Genomic DNA, 12,437 nt, shown 5'->3' with positions numbered 1-12,437 from the left:
TGGATAAATAATAAAAGTTGTTGTTGTTGTTGTTGTTGTTGTTGTTGTTGTGTGCTGGGTGTTAGGAAGTCCTTCACACAGCACATAGTTAAACTTTGGAACTTTGGAACTCGCTCCCACGGGAGGCAGTGATACCTACCAACTTGGATGGCTTTAAAAGAGGACTGGACAAATTCATGGAGGATAATAGCAGTTGCTAGAAAGCACAGCAAGGCGGGGAGCACTCTTGAGTTGAGATCCCACTTGCAGGTTTCCCTTGGGCATCTCATTGACCACTGTGAGAACAGGATGCTGGACTAGATGGGCCATTGGCCTGATTCAGCAGGACCCTTCTTAAGCAGCCCTGGTGGCAGGTGAGGTCCAGCATTTGCAAATTTATTTGGTTATTCAACAGGGCCTCTTAAACTTAACAAAGCTTTCAGGCCTCACTCAGCATGTCTAAATGTCTTATGACTGCAAGTTGTTTTTTTAAAAATACAGTTTTAAGTCACCGAGACATTTTATACAGAAGGCAACAAATAAATACTAATGCTAAATCATCATCATCATCATCATTTTAAAAACCTGGCCCAGCCTGCAAAGTGGAGATTTCATAGCTCAGTGGCAGAGCATTTGCCTTCAAAGAAGGTCCTTGGTTCAGTCCCTGGACTGGGAGGCACCCTTGCCTGAAACCCCGGAGAGCTGCTGCCAGTCAGTGTGGACATTACTAAGCTAGACAAACCAATGGTCTGACTAAGTACAAGGCAGTTTCCTCTGTTCCTACCAATGTGATAAATAAATAATGCAGATTAAGTACAGTGTAAAATAGGCCCAATAATCAGTATTTGAATCTACCCATTGTGGAGGTTTTTTTTTGGGGGGGGGAATTCTTGACCTTTGAATGGGATTTTCATAAGGGCAAATAAACCAACAAGGGGCAATGCAGCAGAGGAGGCCTGGTGAACGCCTAGGCAAATAATGAGCCGCCGTTGTTGATGTTGGACTTGTGCCTTTCTCCCAAGTAGGCGACAGACACACGTGGAGCCATTCTGCAGAAAAGTATGTTTAGACTTCAACCAACAGACAGGGGAGCCCAGCTTTAAGGGTTCAGGGCTGGTCGTTTATTTTATCAGAAATAAACTTCCTCTCCTTGGCCATTGAAATGGCGCCAACTTGGGCCTTCCCAGTTTAGGTTGGCGTGCGTGTGTTAGGCCTTCCTTCCTGTACAGTAGGTGTTTCCCCGGAGGATTTCCACATTAATATACAAACATAACACAAAGGGAAGACAAATTTACATATTTATATTCACAGGGAAGGCAACTTTTCAAGATGGGCAGGGGTAAATAAACTCTCCCGAACCGATGAATGAAAAATAAGACAGACTTAAGAAGATGACTTATACTGCATTACAGTAGCCTATTTCTTCACCTAGCCCAGAGTCAATGGCTAATTGTTGGAGGCAGCTTGACTCTGAATGCTAGTTGCTGTTGCCCTCCAGTCCTGCTATAGGCACCTGATTGGCCACTTTGAGTACAGGATGCTCTCCCAGTGGGAGAGTGAAATAGCAAGCCAATAAGTGTTTCTTGAAATTCATTACAAGATGGAGCAGGAAATCATATCCTGACCTTCAACCAGTTTGCAGGGTAGTTTATAAAGAATCAAAATTATAATAAAAGCAATTGAAACAAAACAAAACAACCTCACATATTTATTTCCTGATTAATATAGTCCTTAAGTGGTTTACAAAATATCTTATCTATCTATCTATCTATCTATCGATCGATCGATCGTAGTGGTTAGAATGCCGTATTAAGATCTGGTAGACCAGGGTTCGAATCCCCTCTTGGCCATGATGCTTACTGGATTACCTTGGGCCAGTCACTGCCTCTTAGCCTAACCTACCTCACAGGGTTGTTCTGGGGATTAAGTGAGGAAGGGAAGAACAACGAATGCCACCATGAGCTCCTTGTTACATTTTTCTCCAAACAATGAAACTGAGAAACTGCAATACAAACCAATGCAATAAACATCAATACAGCCTCCCCTCCCCAAAGAAAAGAACATAGCTGCACCTTTGATATACCTTCATAGTCAAGGATTTTTCTCCTCAGCCTCCCTCTTACCATGGCATATCCCACTTCAAAAAGACGCCATTCGCCATACGAACACATATGCACCACACCCAAATTTGGCCTTATGTCTGCACAAATCAAACCACGCCTGCTACTCACGCAATTCCCTCATCCCATTCTGCCCCCAGTACACCCAAACACAGCACTGTTTGCTCCAATATCTCCCAGTCAGCCACCAGCAACCACTCAACAACAAAAAAAATGCACTGTAGAAACACCCCAAGGGTGTCCTGCCAAAACATTCGCCGACAGAACTGTGTACATGACAAGGCAAATTGCTACCCATCAGTCACACGAAAGTACTGTTCCCGACAGCAGTCTGGGTTTTACCCCAGGACGCCGTCTCCCACCCAAGACTAGTCTCAACCCAACAACGGGTGGAACTGAGCACACCCCTCTCCCTGGTGCTTCTTCCCTCTCGCCAAGGAGTGCCCTCAGGAAATTCCACCCACCCAAGAGGCATGCAAAAGTACCCTCGCCATGGCTGCCAGACCTCTTTGCCTCCGTGGTGCTGGTTTTGTAGTTCTCTAGAACAGATGGGAATCATCAGTCAGAGACAACTGGGGTCCCAGAGCTATGTCCCACTTGAGGCCATGTATGTTGTTGTTGTTGTTTAGTCATTTAGTCGTGTCGGACTCTTCGTGACCCCATGGACCATAGCACACCAGGCACTCCTGTCTTCCACTACCTCCTGCAGTTTGGTCAAACTGATGTTTGTAGCTTCAAGAACACTGTCCAGCCATCTCGTCCTCTGTCGTCCCCTTTTCCTTGTGCCCTCCATCTTTCCCAAATATACCATGTATACAAAGCATCAAAGTGGTGATGATAATAATATAGCAATAAACCAAAACAAACCACCACAAACTGGCTAATAAATATAAAAGGGAATTTATGCCTTGTCGTGGCAAAGGGGCTTGAATAACTCAGAGAAGCTATGAGCTATGCCATGCAGGGCCACCCAAGATGGACAGGTCATAGTGGAGAGTTTTGACTAAACGTGATCCACCTGGAGAAGGAACTGGCAAGCCACTCCAGTATCCCTGCCAAGAAAACTCCATGGACAAAGACAACAGGCATATAAAAGTTATGACGCTGGAAGATGAGCCCCTCAGGTCAGAAGGCGTCCAACATGCTGCTGAGGAAGAGCGGAGGACAAGTACAAGTAGATTCAGAGCTGATGAAGCGGCTGGGCCAAAGCCGAAAGGACGCTCAGTTGCGGATATGCCTGGAAGCGAAAGGAAAGTCCGATGCTGTAAAGAAAAATATTGCATAGGAACCTGGAATGTAAGAACCATGAATGGAGGTAAGCTGGATGTGGTCAAAAATGAGATGACAAGAATAAATATCGACATCCTGGGCATCAGTGAACTAAAATGGAAGGGAATGGGCGAATTCAGTTCGGATGACTATCATATCTACTACTGTGGGCAAGAATCCCTTAGCAGAAATGGAGTGGCCCTCATAGTCAACAAAAGAGTGGCAAAAGCTATAATGGGATGCAATCTCAAAAATGACAGAATGATCTTGATACGAATCCAAGGCAGACCTTTTAACATCACAGTAATCCAAGTTTATGCACCAACTACCGGTGCTGAAGAAAGTGAAATTGACCAATTCTATGAAGACCTACAACACCTTCTAGAAATGACACCAAAGAAGGATGTTCTTCTCATTACAGGGGATTGGAATGCTAAAGTAGGGAATCAAGAGATAAAAGGAACAACTGGCAAGTTTGGCCTTGGAGTTCAAAATGAAGCAGGGCAAAGGCTAATAGAGTTCTGTCAAGAGAACAAGCTGGTCATCACAAACACTCTCTTCCAACAACACAAGAGACGACTCTACACATGGATATCACCAAATGGGCAGCATCGAAATCAGATTGATTATATTCTCTGCAGCCAAAGATGGAGAAACTCTGTACAGTCAGCAAAAACAAGACCTGGAGCTGACTGTAACTCAGATCATCAGCTTCTTATAGCAAAATTCCAGCTTAAACTGAAGAAAGTAGGAAAAACCACTGGGCCAGTAAGATACAATCTGAATCAAATCCCTTATGAATACACAGTGGAAGTGAGGAACAGGTTTAAGGATTTAGATTTGGTGGACAGAGTGCCTGAAGAACTATGGATGGAGGCTCGTAACATTATACAGGAGGCAGCAACGAAAACCATCCCAAGGAAAAGGAAATGCAAGAAAGCAAAATGGCTGTCCAACGAGGCCTTACAAATAGCAGAGGAGAGGAGGCAAGCAAAATGCAAGGGAGATAGGGAACGATACAGGAAACTGAATGCAGATTTCCAAAAAACAGCAAGGAGAGACAAGAGGGTCTTCTTAAATGAGCAATGCAAAGAAATAGAGGAAAACAACAGAATGGGGAAAACCAGAGATCTGTTCAAGAAAATTGGAGATATGAAAGGAACATTTCGTACAAAGATTACCATAATGAAGGACAAAAGTGGTAAGGACCTAACAGAAGCAGAAGACATCAAGAAGAGGTGGCAAGAATACACAGAGGAATTATACCAGAAAGATATGGAGGTCTCGTACACCCCAGGTAGTGTGGTTGCTGACCTTGAGCCAGACATCTTGGAGAGTGAAGTCAAATGGGCCTTAGAAAGCATTGCTAATAACAAGGCCAGTGGAAATGATGATATTCCAGCTGAACTATTTAAAATTTTAAAAGATGATGCCGTTAAGGTGCTACACCCAATATGCCAGCAAGTTTGGAAAACTCAGCAATGGCCAGAGGATTGGAGAAGATCAGTCTACATCCCAATTCCAAAGAATGGCAGTGCCAAAGAATGCTCCAACTACCGCACAATTGCGCTCATTTCACACGCTAGCAAGGTTATGCTTAAAATTCTACAAGGCAGGCTTAGGCAGTATGTGGACCGAGAACTCCCAGAAGTGCAAGCTGGATTTCGAAAGGGCAGAGGAACCAGAGACCAAATAGCAAACATGCGCTGGATTATGGAGAAAGCTAGAGAGTTCCAGAAAAACGTCTACTTCTGCTTCATCGACTACGCAAAAGCCTTTGACTGTGTCGACCACAGCAAACTATGGCAAATTCTTAAAGAAATGGGAGTGCCTGATCACCTCATCTGTCTCCTGAGAAATCTCTATGTGGGACAAGAAGCTACAGTTAGAACTGGATATGGAACAACTGATTGGTTCAAAATTGGGAAAGGAGTACGACAAGGTTGTATATTGTCTCCTTGCTTATTTAACTTATATGCAGAATTCATCATGCGAAAGGCTGGACTAGATGAATCCCAAGCCGGAATTAAGATTGCCGGAAGAAATATCAACAACCTCAGATATGCAGATGACACAACCTTGATGGCAGAAAGCGAGGAAGAATTAAAGAACCTTTTAATGAGGGTGAAAGAGGAGAGCGCAAAATATGGTCTGAAGCTCAACATTAAAAAACCCAAGATCATGGCCACTGGTCCCATCACCTCCTGGCAAATAGAAGGGGAAGAAATGGAAGCAGTGAGAGATTTTACTTTCTTGGGCTCCTTGATCACTGCAGATGGTGACAGCAGTCACGAAATTAAAAGACGCCTGCTTCTTGGGAGAAAAGCGATGACAAACCTAGACAGCATCTTAAAAAGCAGAGACATCACCTTGCCGACAAAGGTCCGTATAGTTAAAGCTATGGTTTTCCCAGTCGTGATGTATGGAAGTGAGAGCTGGACCATAAAGAAGGCTGATCGCCGAAGAATTGATGCTTTTGAATTATGGTGCTGGAGGAGACTCTTGAGAGTCCCATGGACTGCAAGAAGATCAAACCTATCCATTCTTAAGGAAATCAGCCCTGAGTGCTCCCTGGAAGGACAGATCGTGAAGCTGAGGCTCCAATACTTTGGCCACCTCATGAGAAGAGAGGAATCTTTGGAAAAGACCATGATGTTGGGAAAGATTGAGGGCACTAGGAGAAGGGGACGACAGAGGACGAGATGGTTGGACAGTGTTCTCGAAGCTACGAACATGAGTTTGACCAAACTGCGGGAGGCAGTGCAAGACAGGAGTGCCTGGCGTGCTATGGTCCATGGGGTCACGAAGAGTCGGACACGACTAAACGACTAAACAACAACAGCCGTGTTGGTCTGAGTCGAAGCAAAATAAAAAATAAAAAAATTCCTTCAGTAGCACCTTAAAGACCAACTAAGTTTTTATTTTGGTATGAGCTTTCGTGTGCATGCACACTTCATCAGATACCAGCACACGAAAGCTCATACCAAAATAAAAACTTAGTTGGTCTTTAAGGTGCTACTGAAGGAATTTTTTTTACTTAACTGGACTAAAGATAGACTAAAGACCATTCAAACAAACAAAAACATGCTACAATGCCATGTGCAGATCAATACTAGTTCTGCCAAAAACATGGAATGAATTATATGCACAGTGAACGTTTTAAAGTCTGAATAAATGAACCATTCAACAAGTAGGTAATGTCCAGGCATTGAACAGCAACCTGACGCCAATAGAAAAATAAAGAATGTTCAAGATAGTTTGTAAAAACTGAACTGGATAGAAAATTCTTCAGTTGGTCTTAGGTTGCCACCAACCTGGTGAAGTTAACGCAGGTGGATGAAAGAAAGAGCTGGATGAAATGTTCTTCAGTAGATCTTATATAACCACCACCATGATGAGATAAACGCAGGTGGGCAAAATGAAGGAAGACCTGTCCTCCGGATATGCAACAGGTTTCGCCACAAGCTTCATTAGTTCAAAAGGCTGCATGGTACAAATACCGTAACACTCAAATTACAATGTATATTAATACAAATAAATTGTAAAGCACAAATAACATGCTGTACCTTACCCAGTCAGACAAAACAGTTTACACGAAATAAGAAAGTATTCACAGGCACAGCTAATGTTCAAACTTGCTACAAGCATTAAATACATAGCAGGTGAATGGAATCAATCATTACATGGTTACATGGTTAAAGGTACAGTGTCACTTTAACTTTAATGGACAGGTTTTCCTTCATTTTGCCCACCTGTGTTTATCTCATCATGGTGGCGGCTATATAAGACCTACTGAAGAACATTTCATCCAGCTCTTTCTTTCATCCACCTTCTTCTTTGGCGATCACTCGTAGCTGAGTAAGATTGTCTTCCATAAACACGGTTTTAACATTGAGTCCGTAAGTGACTGTGGAGGCCAATTCTGGATCCACACGTCCTTCCGCAGTGGGGACATTGGTTTCCAGGCGGGAGTTGATCACGGTGTGGATTTGCCAAGCGCATCTTCCTCTTTGCACGTTTCTCCTTTGCGTCCCGAGATCGAGTTTCTTCAAAGCCCATGACACCTTTGGTAAAGGCTGTTCTCCAACTGGAGCGCTCGCAAGCCAGTGTTTCCCAGTTGTCAGTGTATATACTGCATTTTTTCAGATTTGCCTTGAGACAGTCTTTAAACCTCTTTTGTTGACCACCAGCATTACGCTTTCCATTTTTAAGTTCGGAATAGAGTAGTTGCTTTGGAAGACGATCATCGGGCATCCGCACAACATGACCAGTCCAACGAAGTTGATGTTCATCCACCTGCATTAACTTCACCAGGGTGGTGGCAACCGAAGACCAACTGAAGAATTTTCTATCCACTTGAGGCCAGTCTAGCCTCTCTAACATGGGGGAAAATGACAACTATTTTTGCAAAACAAAAAACATTTTTTAAAAAAACAAACAAACAAACAAACAAACCTATTTTTACTACTGTGTCTTAATGCTGCAACCTGCCCTGGATAGACAGTAGACAACCTACAGGGAATTGCTGTGGGGGCCCAAACTGAAATCAATGGAAGATGTAAGGAACCACGTTATGGATTGGTTACAATACCATCAGTTACACGAAATGTTTAAATTGGATAGGAAAAAAAAAGTTTTTCTTGACCAAAGCTCACAATTTGAAAAAGAACTTCTACAAAACTTTTGTCCAAAATGTATATTCTGTTACTAGGGTGGGAAACAAAAGACGAGCTTGTCGAAGCCTCAGTGACACACTGGGCAATAGATATGTCACAATATAGATATTAACCTCTGGAGAAAACTCTGGAAAAGTGATTTGAAGTTCACAGCATATTAATTCTTTGAAGGAGAACTACTTGCAAATGATATATAGGTGGTATTTAAGTGCTGGAGATGCAAAGAGGTTGAAGGAACGTTCTTTCATATGTGGTGGACTTGTAAAAGGGTTTAAAAAAAAGGAGTATTGGGAAATGGTCCATGTTGAATTTTAAAAAATGTTTAAAAGTACTTTCCAAAAAAAACCCCGAGTCCTTTTGTTGGGGATAATTCAGACTGAAATTCCCAGGTGTCAAAAAAGGTTATTTATGTATGCCAGTACTGCGGCCCGTGTTTAGTTAGCCCACAAATGGAAAACGAGCAAGGTCCCAAGTAAAGAAGAATGGCAACTTAAGTTGACAGAATATGCGCAGCTTGCAGATTTAACAAATTAAAATAAGAGGACAAGAAGAACATACGTTTAGAGAAGATTGGAAAATGTGGATAATGGCTCTCGTGAGTGTGTGGAACAACCTATCGTATCATAAGAAGAACCCTGCTGGACCAGGCCATTGGCCCATCTAGTCCAGTGGGTGGTGGCATAACACAAAATGGCTGCCGTGAGGAGTGGCAGGACACGAAATGGCTGCTGGAAAGGAGGGAAGACCACAAAATGGTGTGAACAGCCCCTGTCCCACCCAAATTAATGAGGAAAAGGCACTTGCTTCAGTCACTGCTCCCTCACAGAGAGAAGCTCTTTCTCCCCTCTCCTCTGTTCAGAAACGTATTAAGGAGGCATGTTCAAGGCAGAGAAGGCTAAGCTGGTATAAACATGAATGGAGCAGGAAGAGCGAACAGTCTCTTGTGCCATGAGGGGATATTTACTGAGGCAAATTTACTGGCAGGCACCCTGGCACACACTCTCATGGGCACCTGTATGAATCCCAGCAGCATTTATTTAAGCGAATACTACAGCGCAAAAATTGAATCTAACGTGGTAAAGGAACGAACAAGTGATAGATTTCCCCAAGTACAAAAAAAAGTTGCACGGTATTGACACTAGCCGCCTTTTTTGCATTCATGATGGGTACCGCATAACAGAAGTTGCGACTGGGTTTTCTAAGCCTACGTTGGAAGTTGTGCTGATGCAGGAATTGACCAGGGTGCTGAGAGCTGTGAGGAGCCCCTTAATTCTCCTCACAGAATAATATGGTCCTCAGTGTGTTTTAGCCGTCAATCCCTCTTCCCAGGGAACTCTGCCAACTGGAGCAGTGTGAGGGGCACCCCAACCAAACTACACTTCCCAATCTGTACATTTATTTCTATTCTGCCTTTCCTCCAAGGATGTTCAAGGTGGTGTACAGGGGATAATCTCCTCCCCTATTTCATCTTCGAAGCTCAGGATGAGAGGTCATGTCTTGTCCCAAGATTGCCCAGCAAATGTCATGGCTTGAGTGGAGATTTGAACACAGATCTCCCACTATTAGTCTGAGAGGTCATTTCCAAGAGGATTTCACAAAGATCAAAGTCCTTAAGAATTTCTACCCAATATTCACACATTTGCATTATAAAGCCATTGTTTATGGGCAGCACAGAGAGAAAACCGGGAAAGTTTCTTGTCTGGTAGCTTTATCCATCACCATAAAAATAATCATGGCATAATTATCTTTGACTGGGAGAAGAGGAAGTCACAGAGAATCTGCAATTAATGTAGGCAGGACAGCAATGCAACCCTGAGCAAAATTGCTTGGAAATCAGCTCCACTGTGTTGAAAGGGGCTTGATTCCAGGTAAGCATCATCATCATAATTAAAATAATAATTTTTATTTATACCCCGCCCTCCCCAGCCAAGACCGGGCTCAGGGCAGCTAACACCGAATATAAAACAATTAATTAGAATACATCTTAAAAACAAGATTAAATACATTAAAATTAAGATTAAAATGCAGCCTCATCAGAAAAAGGAAAAGGGGGGGAGGGGATCAAGTTGATTCCAGGCCAGGCGGAACAACTTACAGGCCCTGCAGAAAGAAATCAAATCCCGCAGGGCCCTGGTCTCATGAGGCAGAGCGTTCCACCAAGCCGGAGCCAATGTTGAAAAGGCCCTGGCTCTGGTTGAGGCTAATCTGACTTCCTTAGGGCCTGGGATCTCTAAAGTGTTGCTATTTATGGACCTTAAGGTCCTCCACGGGGCATACTGGGAGAGGCGGTCCCGTAGGTACGAGGATCCTAGGCCGCGAAGGGCTTTAAAGGTCAAAACCAGCACCTTAAATCTGAACCTGTACTCCACCGGGAGCCAGTGCAGCTGGAAAAGCTCTCGATGAATATGCTCCAGTGGCAGGGACCCCATGAGGAGCCTCGCTGCAGCATTCTGCACCCTCTGGAGTTTCTGGGACAGCTTCAAGGGCAGTCTCGCGTAGACCGAATTACAGTAATCAGGCCTGGAGGTGACCGTCGCATGGATCACTGTGGCTAGGTCGGGGCGGGAAAGGTAAGGGTCCTTTCTGCATAGGAGTGCAAATTACCCATTACTGTACATCCCAATGTAAGAAAACCCTGATGGCCATTTGCAGAGTGACAATCTGTAGCAGACAAACACCCACCCTCTACATTTCAGAGTTTTCTATTCTTCAGTTCTTTGCACTTCTACAGATCAGTTTGCAAATATTGCTTTTGAAACTCCTGATGGAAATTCACCGGCGTTTTAATTCTGGATTTCTCCTAATGCAACACATTTTTGCATTCAGTTTTGCCTAGCGCACCTTTTATCAAAGCAAATGTCCTGATAGAATGCATTTTCGGTATATTTTCACCATTTTTATGCACACCTTACCGTAGCTAGCCTATGCATTCTTGTACATTTATATTACTTGGCTGGAGAATTGGAACTGCATCGTGAAAGCTTAAGGACAAATTTCAAAGGATGACCGTTTCAGTCCATGGATTGGTTTGGAAAACTCAAAAGTCCGTAAGTTCTCATTGAAATGCGAACGGAATCAAATTTGCCTCCCATCCTTGTGTATCTAATTTTCTTCACGTGGTCAGTTTGCAAAGAGCAGTAACCTTGGGAGAACTTCTGAAGCAGATGCTGCCACCAGCTGGTCCTGATGGTGGTCACGTCACCACCCTTTGCAAAGAACTTGGTCGCGAAATATTATTCTGACAAACCACAACCTATTACCCTATTTCTACAGAATAGTTACAGCTTAGCATAAAAGGGGGTTGCAGCAGATTTAACTTTTGTGTTCTATGTTGCAAGGAAGCCCATGGATAACTGCAGATGATCCTGCTGCTTCATGGGTGGAGGAAAGTGCCCTGTACAGTCAGACAATTAGCCCACTTATCACGTTATTGACGACCCTGCCTGGCAGAGTGAAGGTGGTTTTTTTCCTGCCATTTGCTACCAAATCTTTTTTTTAAACTGGCAATACCAGGGATGGAGCATGGGACCTCCTGTAACACAAAATGACTATTTGGTTTGCAAGGTAGGTTCCGTGTTTCATCCATTTTTAGGCACTTTATGTAATAATTATATACTATGTCTCTAACCTTATTTTGCAGCTAAAACAGGCACCACCCATATGGCAAATTCATGCTTTCACCACTTGGAAAGCAGCAACGTCTTTTTGATGGTCAAATTCCACCCAAATGTATATTTATTTAAATATGGATGGGGAGCATAAAACAGATCATAAGTCAACTCGCTCATTTTTTAATAGAAATTTCTCAAAAAGAAAAGAAAGGGAAAGGAATTGAGACAGAGGATTGCATCCACAGTATTTAATTTGTTTGAATAATATAGTTACAGATAAACAAGTTCACTCCATATACAGTTACTTGGACTTTTTTTTATACAGTTCATATTCCAATACATTAATACTTTATTATTTACACAGTACTTATGTACATGGTCTTTCTAAATTCAGTGCATTGTCAATAAGTTTTTATACAATAATTTACAAAGTGAATGTGGTTAAGAGTTAACTTAATAAATTTCCCTGTTAAATTTAGGAATTAATTTAATTTTCGTTTCTCCTTAAAAATAATAATTAAGAATCGAAGTAACAAAGCATGGCAGGTTTTTTAAAATGGCATTAGTAGATCGGTTTCAGTGACAAGAGAAGTTCTGAAAGGAAAGTTAATCTGAATACGAGTTCGGAGGAGTTTGTAAAAGGAAACACAGATCTCAGAATAGTCTTGAATCCAGAATCTCTGCCGGTTTGGAAGGCTTGGTTTTCTCCAACCTCACTGCCCTGTGGAAAAGAAATTTAAGAGCAATACCCTGTGGACATTACCAGCAAGGGCAGCACCTAC

Source organism: Zootoca vivipara, chromosome 15, assembly GCF_963506605.1.
Source record: "Zootoca vivipara chromosome 15, rZooViv1.1, whole genome shotgun sequence".
NCBI lineage: Eukaryota > Metazoa > Chordata > Lepidosauria > Squamata > Lacertidae > Zootoca > Zootoca vivipara.
This window is presented reverse-complemented; position numbering follows the sequence as displayed.